The 13,277-nt window shown below is 45.0% G+C and overlaps 1 protein-coding gene across 1 annotated transcript in view; it reads left to right on the top strand.

Moving 5' to 3' along the window:
• Window positions 1–13,277, top strand: part of LGR6 (leucine rich repeat containing G protein-coupled receptor 6) — a 203,768-nt gene that overhangs the window by 91,387 nt on the left and 99,104 nt on the right. The window lies entirely within an intron of this gene.

Here is a 13,277-nt window from a genome sequence, read left to right as displayed (position 1 = left end):
CTGCAGCTGAAGCCTACCACACGGAAGGGAAAACAGGCATTGCCTACACACAAATTGTACTACTCTATGGCTACAGCTTCTCCATGGTGTGGGTGGAATATATTAGTGTTAGTGGTTGCTAATAGGTTAGAGACAATGGATTCATACAGGATGGCTTGGATAGGGATGAGCCTCAGGCAGGGGTTAGGGCTAGATGACCTCTGGAGGTCCTTTTCAGCCCCACGTCTCTTGGCTTCTATGATTTTATGATATCATTGTAAAAATGCTTATTTCCAGCTAGTGATTCCAGGATTGGGGAATAAATGTTCTATACCAGCATGGTACCCATTTATATTGGGATAACTGTTTTCACACTAGGCTTTGTGTGGTATATTGGTTACAAGATCACACCCACACCTGCAGTGATTATATGGTGCAACTTTCAGATGTAACGCTTGGCTCAGAAACAGGGCTCTAGAGTTTTACTCACTGAGTTTGAGAAATAACTACTTGGCAATCTTGTGGTAAAGTGTGCAGTGGGTTTCATGCATTTTTCACATTGTAAACACATTTTGAATGGTTTCTTTTCTCCAGGTTGATGAAGAATTAATCTTAAGCTCCTCACTCCAACCCTAACCCAGCTGTGGTTTCTTTACCATGCAGAAGTGATTTAAATCAGAATTTTCTTGGTGTTCAAGAACATTTTACAATAGGCTTTTGTTGGCCATTCATCTCTCTATTGTTTAATCCAGATTTAAAATGCTGTGCCTATTAAAAAGGATTTGGTATATTTATTGCTATGGTTTTCAGAAATTGCTGTTACTGCAAGTGGGTAACTTCATGACAGTCATTTCCCCATTTTAAAAATTGGAGACAGAGATCCAGGCCTTCTTCCTTCCTGCTGGGGGCAACATGTAGTCAAAGAGTGTTTGTAAAGCCTTTGAAATATCTGCTTTGGAGGTATCATGTGGAAAATGTTACACGGTAACCCTACAAAAGTATTGAGGAATGCAACAGGGGTGGGGAACTTCACACAATAGTTTAGCCAAATCCCCCTGCATGCAGTGCTCTGTAATGGGGCTCTGGGCCAAGTTACGGAGCTAACTTGGCACCCACCAGCGGCTGGCAGTGATGTCTGGTATTGCAACTCAGGACTGACCCTCCAGGGTTCAGCTGTAAAAAACAAAGTGTCTGTGCAGAGACGTAATGAAGTCGCCCCCAGAGCTACACTTATGCACCTAAACCAGTCTCTCCTTTGTCCAGTGGAGAGCAGAGCTGTGCAGCTAGTCAGTGCACTTGCAGCACGTAGCTATTGCCGAAACCCCAGTATTGTTGGGCTATGCAGGTCCCGTTCCCCTGGTCAGTCTGGAGTTCCCACTGAGACTACAGGTTTATACCAGGGACACTTCCTTGACTTGCATGGGAATTACTCCTGAAGTACACCAGCGTGAGACCAGAATCCAACCACCGGTGTCTGGATTACCAGATACTATGAGGGGGAAATAAGTACAAACAAAGGGAGCCCAGTGGAAAAGCAACAGCTTTCTTTTTCATCTGCCAAAATTTAGAGATGTCCCTAATGTGAATTAAAGGTCCGGGAATTTTTATCCAGTTGACTCACAGTAGCTAAAAGACCCTTGTGGCCTCTGTGAAGCTCTGTATTTATCCCTTGCCGAATGGCACCACTAGCCAGTGGAATAACTCAAAAGCCTTCAAGACCTCCCTCCTCGAAAGAACATAAGCTAGCAGAAGCAGAGGAAAACAGAAAAGGCCAAAAATGGCTTCCAGACATGTCCAGTGTAGACTGGACATGGAGCCTGGCCTGTTCATGGGCTTTGGGGAAGAAATGACCTCATTTAAAAAGGAACCGGGCCATGCTTGTACAGAGGCCTATCAAGTGCCTCCAGTCCTTCAAGCTGGAATTAATTGCATGGGTAATTTACTTTCCCAAATGAGGAACGACAAATGTCCTTGTCCAGGTTGCTGCCTTTCTTGGTTAGTCTCACTTGTTATGTCGATAATACTGAGTGGCCTGGGAGGAAGACACAATCTCCCACCCCAGAAAGCTGGAAAGGAGAGGGTTTACCAGACACAAAACAGGTAAGATGAGCAGCATGATCAGCCTCAGCTGCCTGGCATTTGACATTATCTGGTTCTTGTCAGGCACTTTCCTTCCACAGCTCTCTAAACAATTTACTGTGGTGGTGAGTCCCATTTTACAGATGGAAGATGGAGGCCCATGGAAGTGAAGGGACACACATATGATCACCCAGCAGCCAAGAACAGAATCTCTTGATCCCAGGTTACTTCCTAACCTTATAGGTGACCTGTGGTAGTCTGCACCTGCACTTTGTTGCCCATGGCACAGCTGAGCCTGGAATATAGTTGTCTCTCAAGAGCTGGATTCCACAAAGAGCCCTTAGCCCTGGCAGGAGTTCTTCCAAAGTCTTTCTTCCAAGCACTGGACCAGTGTGTCCTGCCTCCTGCTTGCATGATCTGACCACACAGTACCACACAGTACAACTGCAGACTTCCAGGAAAAAGAGCAAGGCATGCCTCAGCATAGGTGTTGCCTAAATCCAACATTCGGGTGCCTGCCTCAGGATGATTCAGAATGACATGATTTGGCACCTGGGATCCCTGCTCAGTCAATGAAAGACTTTGGAGATGCCTAAGAACAGTTTGGTAGAGGCACATAGGTGCTCAGCATAGAGGCTGGGGAGCTGCAGGCAGCTCCAAAGGGCAATTCAGGAAGTCTGGAGGTAGGCAATAGGAACCGTGAAATCGCAGGGATGTGTCTGAACTCCAGCCCATCTCAGGAGCTATCCACAAGTGCCTCCATTCAAGGCATCTACACTCCTTTCTGAGATTGCTACCTCATGGGTTTCTGATGACAGGTGAGTTTCACAAAAGCTAGTCTCACCTGTCGAAGGAGCCAAGGAGGAGGTAGTACCCTTGCCATCCACCCTCTGCCTCAGAGTCTAATGGTTACAGATCTTGCCTAGGGAGACAGAAACTGTAACACCTCTGGCCCTTTCTGTGTTTTGTAGCAAGCGATGCAAGGCCATTTTGCATCACTCATTGGAACGCAAGTGCCTCAACACTGCCCGCCGAAGGAATGCCTGATTCTGTACAAGAATAGTTTAGCAGGCTGTCATACAGTTCCTAGAAGGGTCTCATAGCATATCCTACACTGGTCTCATATCAGCAAGGTATTAGCCAGGCTGGGTCTTCCTTACACTGTTGTAAATTCGGAGTAACTCCAGTGAAGTTAGACTGGTGTAAAATTGGAATAGATGAGATCATACTCTGGCCTATTATGTCCCCCTCTCAATGCAGTGCCTAAGAGGCTACATCCAACTCTGTGATACTCTTCTTTTATCAATTCTTCAATTAGTGGGAGCTGACAAGGGACTCTTCTTTTATCAGTCCTTCAAATAGTGGGAGTTATGGTTGCAAACTACATGCCAAGCAATAAAGACACCAGTCTCTGCCAGGGTTGAGGAGGTAAGAGTCCAGTTCTCAGTGCCCATGACTCTTAGTGACACTTATGCTCCTAAATCACTTATTCAGCTTTTACAAACCTGACCCCACACATGAAGCTGACAAGAGTTATAAACAGAAAAGTATGATCCATGACTAATTTAGTCTTTTGTTCTGTGCAACTACTGCAAAGAGACTATGTAGACACAGTGAAGTCCAAATAACCATTCCCAGCATGCCAGGCCTAGCTACCCACACAACACACACGGTTACGTTAGTTGGATTTTGGCATGTTCAAAAACACAGGACACAGTGAGTGCCACAAGAGGACTCACAAGGTATTTAAAGGACTATAACCCTATTCCTATGCACTACAGTCACAAAAAGAAAAAGATTTGCCATTCCTCCCTTCCCTATTGTGCCTTTGCACGAAGGAGAGACTGGTGCTTCTATGCATTTTTGTGTGTGTATGTGCGCACGAGAGAGTGGGGGGAGAGGCAAAGAGAAAGACACCCTGGCAACTTTCCTTCTAAATTTGAGTTCAGTATAGAAATACCCTTCTCTAGTGATCTCCCCTTGCTCATTAAATTCCATTAAATGAATGGCTATTAGGATAAATTAGGTCTGATTTGAAAGAGATGAAAGGTTATGGAGTAAACAGCCTTCCCTTGTACCAAACTTCATTGTGTTTTAAGGCAGATATAAAGCTAAGCTGATTTGCTCAGGTTTCATTGGTTCTGCCAATACTTCTCTGAATGCAAGTAACTGGCCCCAGGCCATGAACCTTCAGTTCTTGCTGTGTCTCACAGAGATAGCCATTTCTGAAGAAGAGAGGAAAGGTCCGTATTGCAAATTTTTCTCTTCTTCTTATTCATGTATCTATGAGTAACTTTCCACAAGTTTATGAGGCTCTAATATATTTACTGCAAGCATATGAACCAGCCTGGGACATCCATATATCATTGCAGCCTGGCTTCCAAACGTTACAGATTGGGGTATCTGAGCCCATGCTTATTCATCTTGCCTGAAGCCTCTGGTTTTTCCATTCAGAAATGGAAAACAATTTTATACACATCATGACTGCTCACCCTGAGTTATAGGGCTTGCATGGCACTTCGTAAACTATTAAAAAGCTGCCTTGCAATCAGGAACACACCAGAAACCATAGTAAGCCAACATGAGAGTTAAAAAGGGACTTGAAGACTGGAGCAGACTGGAGAGGGGAGGAATAGACAGTTGTAGTGCACAAAAAGGGACTGCACAGTGTTTATTTCCTTGTCCTTTCAGACATTTGCTTTTGAACAAAAAGCTCCTCCTTCTCTTTGGGTTTGGGATATTGAAGTCTGTCAGCAGTGGTGCATCTTCACATGTAACAGAATGGGAATGCAGGTAAAGGGACAGAGGCGAGTCAGGCTGTGAGGAAGGAAATCTTTATATAAGCATCCACAGAGGCCTCCTGAACATGCTGACAAATGTTAGGTTTAGAGACCTACCTGCCCAAAAGCGGATTTGATTTGCTTGGCTTTTGTACATGAAATCAGGGTCTAGAGTTAGTTAAATTTTAGTTGCAGTTAAACTTTCTTGGGAGTTTACTTTGCAATAATTCATGAGCCCACTATGAGCTCTATCAACATAGATAAGTCTCTGTGCTGTTAGCTGAACGAACGATTTTCATCTCGTGTCTGATGTTTAGTTTGATTTCTGCTCCACCACTGTTCATCTCAGTCACGTGGTATTGTTTGTGCCCGCTGATCGGACTAGAAAGTTTTAAACAGGAAAGCGGCAGGTACTTGTTAACAACCCCATGGTCTTAATGTGGACGTGCTTTTTTTTCTCATTTCCTTGTGGATGTTTCATGAAGGACAGCCATTCCCAAAACTTGCCCAGACAAAAAGGCATTCACACAAATGTTTGCAAATAGCAAAGAAAAAAGGGCAAAATTAGCAAACAAGGAGGGCATCAACAAGGGTAAACTGAAAAGCATTCAGAATGAGCTTGAATGTTCATGACTGCCCTTTCCAAATGCTCAGCAACGTCTGCTTTGGGCTCAGAATTTAATTGAATCTTCTGCTTTTTTTCCCCCTCCTGATTATATCACAGCATCACCTTAAATCCCAACTCTGAGAGGGGGTGCCCACTATACCAAACACTGAACAGCAGTTCTTATGGGAGGAAATCAACATTGTGGCTTGCCAAGGAGCAAGATCTAAGAGCTGTTAACATGAGCTACCAGCACTAGGAAAAATTGGAGGGAATAAACCATAAGAACAGCTCCGTGGTTCAGAGCTGGGTGACAGAATGGCTTACACAGTGATGCTGCCCAGCATTGTGTGGTCTAAAGACACAAACCTTATTAGATAATTTACCTTTATTTTATAGGTAGTAACATATCCTTATTATATTTATATCATAGTATCTATCCTATTTTAGTTTTACTATGTACCACACAGAATATAAGCACAGGAGACCAGGAAGGGATGTATAGGAAACCATGCAAAGACAGGTGCTTTGCCTAGTTTTGCTTAACTGACCCAGAGAGAAACAGTTCCAAGCAACAGGGTTTCCACATTCCCATGGAGTGATCTGGAGTGTTTATGTTGCATCCTCATGGGAATGCAAAGTAGTGTAGATGCCCATAATGGTTCTGCCCCTCCAAACCATTTCCTTCCCCTTGTCTCCCCCACCCCCCAAAAAATAATAATGAAGGAGAAGTTTCTTCCTTTGTGGAAAGAGAATTGATCAAAGCTATAAACCCCTATTGTGCTGTGCACCAGAGACCCTTTGGAGCCTCAGGTTTGCTACTGCATTGTTTGCTTGGTTCATCTTCCATGATAGGTGTGGAATCCCCCACCAAATGCACTTTGGGGTATCACACAGAGCAGGAACCAGGGACTGAGGCAATAGTACCCATGAAGAAGGAAATTCACTATTATTTCAAACAGCAAAACTGCCAGGTAATTAGGAAATATAGCACCTGACCCCATAGTACCAGACCTTCACAGGATAGAGGGCACAGGCAAAACTTCACTGGACTTGGAGGGAGTGCTGGGTGGGAAAACAGTGGTGCCCCTGTGCTGTGCCAAGAAACATACACATGGACCTGTTTCTTCCCAAATTTGCAGCTGGCATAGGAAAGGTGCAGTCTTGGCTTTAAGGCTGTGACATTTAGCATAAGAAAACAGTCTGCCTGCAAAAGCTAACACTAACCTGACTGGGCAAACAATGCCAGCACGTCTGCTTGAGGCATTTGGGGCTGTGCAGTGGGACTCTTTGCAGCCACTTGGAGATGCCATAGTGATACAGAAGAGCATGTGCAGGCACACTGGGTGTGAATGCCTTGTGTTCTGCCTCCTGCTGCTCTCTGATCACTTTAACAGCAGCCTCCTGCTATCCTGAGATTATGGGGGGAGCCTGAGAAAATACCAACACTTAGCTGCCCTGAGGAGGATGGAAAAGACATGTAGCAGGGAAAGCTGTTAGGAGGGAGTGAGACAGTGAAACCTGCAGGAACCCCAAGTCTGCTTCATTTGACAGCTCCTTGCACCCCAGCTTCATATCCCTTCCACACAGAGTGGAATCAAGAGGTCCAGATGAGCCCGACTCCCCCTTGCACATCACTTCTGCCTACAAACCATCCCCATGCCCCCTTCAAGAAACTGCCGTCTTTTACTTGTGTATCTCTCAGCTCGGACTGTGCATCAGATAAGCATGGGCAGTGCCAGGTCATGTTGCCCTAGCTGATGCAGTTTCAGCATAGCTGCTTCCCAGAAGGAAGGGCTGGGTGTTGTCTTGCACCAGGTGCTAATACACTTCATCCTGTCTACACTGAGACAAGCTGGCCCAGGCACTGGATGGCATAACTGGTGCTAGACAGAGTAGCGACGGCTGTACATCCTGCCTAGCATCCTCCCAACACTGCGAGGTAACACGTTCCTGCTGTAAGTGCCACCCACTGTGCCAGGATTAGGTTTCTGCTGTGGTGTTTACCCACTGAGTCTTGTTTCTCCATCCTCCCCCTTCCAGGTCTCTGGATTTACCTTGATTTACGTTCCACTGCTAATTCTCAGCTCGCCTGGTTGAAATTTCCGGGGGGTTGCCCTAGATTTCCCTCTCATGCGGCTACACTTAGAGAGAGAAGCACATTACCTCACTTACAACCCCACATACTGTACAGCCCCTCTTCAGAAATTGTTGCAATGCCCCTGAGTATTGGCTCTGCAGCCAGTTCTCTGCCAGGCAGAGGCGCTACTCTCTGTGATCATTTCTGGAAGGCCCAGCTGTGGGGTTAGACGATTGGGGAGCTGCAGCTCCGGGGAACGGGAGCGGTGAGGAGGCACTGGAGAGCAGAAGCTCTGAGAAGTGGTCAACGACAAAGTCCCTGTAGTAGCAAAACTTACATAAAGAGGAATTTGAAATGAAAAATAAATAAGAAGCTAGAGCTCTGATGGGAGGGATTAGAGAGGAAAGCACATAGACCTGATGGCAATGTATCGAAAACACAGAGTGGGTGCCAATCACTTACGTAATGCTCCCACCCACTTGTGATCCCCTGGCAAAAGCTCAGATTACCAGTGGTTTATAGGTGCAGTAACAACGTACCATGTGTACTCTGGAAGAGTCGTGTGTCAGCCTAATTAACGACTCTGCGGTTTGTGAGCTCTTACCTAAAGCAGATGGGCACTGTGTCTGTTCCCCTGCCAGATGAAAGAGGTCCAGGGAGTTTCAAAGCAAGCAGGTGCTATAAATCATAATTACTGGGCTTGCAGAAGGAAAGTCAGAGAAAGAAAAGAGCCTTGATGAATTAGAAAATCGAGATCTACTCTTGGGTTTTCTCCTTCAGATCATCATAGTGAAGGGAATGGGCTCCACAGTGAAGGGAATGGATGAGCCCTTCTGTAGCTTCGCGGTAGACCAGCACCCTGAAAGGTACTCATGGCACAGCTGGCTGATACAGTGGGTGTTCCCTAGGGCAACTAAGTGCTGGCAAAACGACGTCAGTACTTATCTCGTATAGGCCGCGGTGTAGTAATCCACAGGAAGCTGTTCTTTCCTTGTTGGGTTTTAAGTCCACATGAGCCCCAAAGCAAAAGACTTAAAATTGCCACTGTTCTAGCTACCCAAAGCTGCTACTGTAGATCAGCTCTGACCCACAAGACCATCCCACACTCCCCGCACTAAATTTCATTAGCCATGCTGTGCTCCCACCTGTTGCTAGGCTGTCTGCCACTGCCACCAAAGACTGAACAAGATCTTCAGGCCTGGAGAAAGCATGATGTTAATTCCCATCCAGTCCTTTAAGCATCACTTGGGGTGGGAGGTACTTGCAGTTCTCCCTCTTCAAGTATTGCAGGAGGATTGGCTTCACTATCTTGCCACCGCATGGGCAATATTGCCTAGTGGTTAGAAGGCAGTAGGACTCAGGGGACCACTTTTCTCCATGCGAGATAATAAAGAATCCCCCATCACATCTATCCAAGGTACTTACCAATGCCCACTGCATGTGTGCATCTTGCAACTCCTCTGAGAAGGAAGTGTTATTGCCTTCATGCTACAGATGGGCAACAGCTCAGTAGCAGACTACTTTGGTCTCTGCTTCTGAGGCCTGAATGTGGATTTTCAAAGTCCCAGTGAAGCACCCTGACAACTAGGCCAACACTTAAGCCTGTGTACTGGTCCCAGCACTGCCACTGTCTTGCTATGACTTGGGGCATGTTGCTCATCTCTATGCCTGACATACTTCATCTGCGAAATAGGGACAGTATTCCCTAACACACAAATGCACAAACGGGGAGGCCACGGCTCTAACTGTTTGTTTATGCCATACTTTAAGCTTCCTGGATCAAAAAGCAAAGCAACACTGTTCACTGCAGCGAAGAACAGCAGGTATTGCATTGAACGTTTCCATTGAGGACCCTGCCCTAAACCTTGGTTTCTTGTTCCACTGGTGGACAATGTTTCCTTGATGTTTAGACCTCTGTTGAATCTGAATGTCTGTCTTCTTGACATTCATATACATAGACAGCAGCGGAAGAGTAATCTAGAGATTAAAAGAAAGTGCTCACTATGCTCCCCACCAGCTTCCACTGACAAGATGCAACTGGAAGTCCAGTGAAGGGGCTAGAGATCCAGCCCATGGAAAGGGCACATTCAAAAATATTGTTGCCTCCTTGGTGCAGTCAGGATACCAGTGTTTCAGGCCATTGCAGGAGGGGGCAGCAATTATCTGACTTGGGTACATTTAGGATGTAATCTTGCCTGCTCCTAAGGAATGCATACACAGGCTATTTGCCTGATGACAGTAGAAATGAAGAGCAGGCAGCTCCTTGCTCAAAAGTCCCCCTTCTTCTAAACAACAGTCTTAAAGCTCTGCATCCATGTTTTTGGATTTTTTGCTCTTCAAGCATCAGAGAAAAGTTTGAGAAACACTCTTCTCTCTATCCAAGGCAATCCACTGTTTCCCCCTGTATAGGCAGCGATTGTCTCTGGAAGGATTTCGTTCATACACACAGACCATAACAGTTTCTCCTAGCACATCCTGACCATCTCTGTTGGTTATTTTCCTCTCCTAAAGGAGGAATGGACTACTCCACTCGCAGAAGTGGCAAAAAAATGTGAAGGGGTAAAATGAGTCACTCACACTATCCATCATGTCCAAAAACTTGCCATGTCCATACCAACCAGACAGCTGGTCCAATAAAATATATCACCTTCAAGAAATCTTGCTTCTCACATCTAAAAATCCCCACATTCTGGCCACACCTTGGCCCCACTAAGGACCTGATCTGACTCCCCATGACTTCAGTAAGAGAAGAGTTAGACTCTTAACCTCTGAGCACCAAGCCTTCTGTAGAAGGGTTCATTTCCACCCTGGTGAAACAGTTCAGTCCCTGCAATCTGCATTGTCTTTAACAGGCGCTTTTGGACCCTGATAGAAATGCAATAAAGAATCCTTCAGCCTTTGCCCCTCAGGACAGATAATTATATTTTTATATATAGCTGGAGATTAAAATGCAAGGAATGACTTATAGCAATTTGTGGATATGTGGGCTTTGATGTAGACAAAGGGGAAAGCTCTTCCCACCTGATCAGCCTCTCACAAGCACATAAATTCTTATGACAGATGGAAGGGGAAAATCATTGCAGAATTAGCATGGCCTGAAGAGCTCATCCAAGCCCTCCCCCATTTTCATATCCCACCTTTGATCTGCTTGAGATTTGACAGCTTGCCGTTAACGGCAATATTGTTCCTTATAAATCACATTTGATGGAAGAAGGTTTTAAAAGAGTCACTTCCATTGAGTGTTTACAGGATAAAAAGCTATGGAGATAGAACAGGCATCTATAAAGTGGGGATAATGTAATGTCAATTTACAATCTTCTGGCTTGGAATTTATTTTGTGACAAGGCACGTTCAGTATTGTTAATGTGATTTATGGACCATAAGCTTTTTCTTCTGAGCACAATAAAAAGGAAGTCAAGAAGGAACTATTAAGTAGTTAAAGAACTTGGAATCTCAGGGGACTCCAATTCAGTCAAAGCAACCATGAGTATTTTCCCTCTGATCTCTATTCCTTGGCTCAGGGGTGCTCAGATTTCTTCTGGAGCATACTGCCTCTTTAATAGAAATCATGTTTGGGTTGGAAAGTGGAAGAGCTAAAGCAGAGGCAGCACTGAAACCTCCTCCCTCCGAGAAACCCATCTTCTTTGTGTGAGGCTATTGTTGAAGAGCTAATGTGTCTCCAAACACCACTCTTGTCTCTAACCCAGCAGTTGAGTTTGGAGAGAGGCACAGGTGAATGTACAGGACTTGTCCCCTCCTTGTTTTCACAAAAAATTGTGTTCTTGTAATGGTGCATCTGGTGTATGTAACAGCACAAAACTAAAGGCAAGCCAGAGGGCTTTGCTTCTGGAGCTCCCTAAGGCTGCATCCACACTGCAGTTACACATGCCATCGGGTAAATATCCAGGCAAGCAGTTTGGATATACAGCCTTGTGCCAAAGCCCTTGCTGCCATAGCTTCACTGTGATCGGTACCCAGTGACCCAGAGCAATCGATTAAAACTAGAGCAGGTCTGTCTGCTGTAGGTAGGTAGACCAACATAATCTAAGAATCACGTGGAACAGGAATGGGAAGAAGGACTCCCCAGGCCCTTTTAGTCAAATCAGGGTATACCCAGAGAGGGGATATTCCTTGTGTGCTACTTCTGCTTATTAATATAAGAATGACTAATGCCAATTAAATCCCATTTGCAAGTGTTTGTGCTTTGGATATACCCTACAGTTCAGCTCCTGGTAACACCTGTGAAGATAAGCTACTGCTCTTTAGTACAGATGAGTGAGAAACGGGACTAACAATTTAGCCCCACGTCACACAGAATAACTCACCCTGCCACACCTTACTTGAAAGAAGCTGGTGAGAACTAGCAGCAACACTGCTCTAGAGTTCCCATAGCCTGAGGTTTTTGTGTTACTACCATGGCGAACCAGGGGCAGATTTAGGGGGCACAGTGGTGCAGTTGCACCCCACTTCGGTACGTGCTGCACCCAAACTTTAAAAGCAACTGCCTAGGAGGGGCAGCTGCATTTCTATTCAGGCAGTGCTGAGCAAGTCAATTGGCTTCATGACTTATTATCATTTTCATGATTCCTGTTAATCTCTCTCCATTTCACAGACGTTAGCAAACCTCTGTCCTTTTCACTGTTCAGACTATCCTTTCTTCTGAAATGTTCCTGTTTGCTAGCCATTCCTGGCAATTTCTCTCTTCTATTTCACAGTCCTTCAGACTTTTTTATTAGCTGTAGTTGAAAACCTTAACTCAGGTGTGGTAATATTTACTCAGGTGTAGAAATCCCTGACAGTGAAGTATTGCAGGCCCTGTCAAGATGCTCGATTTTGTTTTGTGAATCGGAATAAGACACATATATATAGCTATAATGATATGATATCTATAGCACTAATGATACAATATCCTTTGACAATATTTGCTTAGTTGTGTGTGTGGGGGGGTTAATCTATATATACTTTAGCAAATTAGTGCACATTCCAATGGCTATATTTTTTTCTTTTATCTTAAACTGAATAATATAGTCCTAGCCCGCTAGCATATTAGCAAAAGCTTCTAGTTTAACTGGAGAAAAATATGTGGTGTTACATGTGATGATGTTGCATATTACCTGAACCCCCTTTTAAAATCCTAGATCAACTATGCACCTAACTGCCATTCTCCTTTTGTGTTAGCCTTTCAGTCAGTTAATGACTAGAAGAGTCCTGAAGAAAGCTCAGGAAACCCATGATACCATGCCAGCCCCTTCAATAGAATCAACGGCCTTCAAATGTAAAAGGTGCTCAAAATCCAAAGCTACGTCACAATCCAGATTTCACAAACGTTCCTGCCTCCATGTTAATCTGCTCCCAAGACAAATTTGGAGATGTTCAAAATATGGTTTAGAAACCAGTGGCTTGATCTGTCCTCTTCTCCCAGCCATTTTACCTACTACTTGGTCCATCCGCCTGTGTTATTCCAGCAATGCCCATCACTTGTGTACAAGAGATTTATAATCTTAATTGTAAGCACATGCAACGCTGGGATCTCAGAGTCCCTGGGCATGAATCAGAAGCCAGCACCAAGTGCTCCATCCCTCCCTATGGAGCCATGACTTTGGCTTCATAACAAAGTTCTAGATGGGACCCAGTAAGCTGCATCCTTGCCTCCCCCTAGACACGTCATAGCCCTAGTGGAATCAGGCAGCCAGCACAGACTGTGCCTCAATTCATTGGCTCCTAGAATCACTCCATTCACTCCATCCCTGTTTTG

This window comes from Crocodylus porosus, unplaced genomic scaffold (genome assembly GCF_001723895.1).
Source record: "Crocodylus porosus isolate Cpor-Errol unplaced genomic scaffold, CroPor_comp1, whole genome shotgun sequence".
NCBI lineage: Eukaryota > Metazoa > Chordata > Crocodylia > Crocodylidae > Crocodylus > Crocodylus porosus.
Note: the sequence above shows the minus strand (reverse complement) of the source record. Positions and strands in the feature narration are given on the sequence as shown.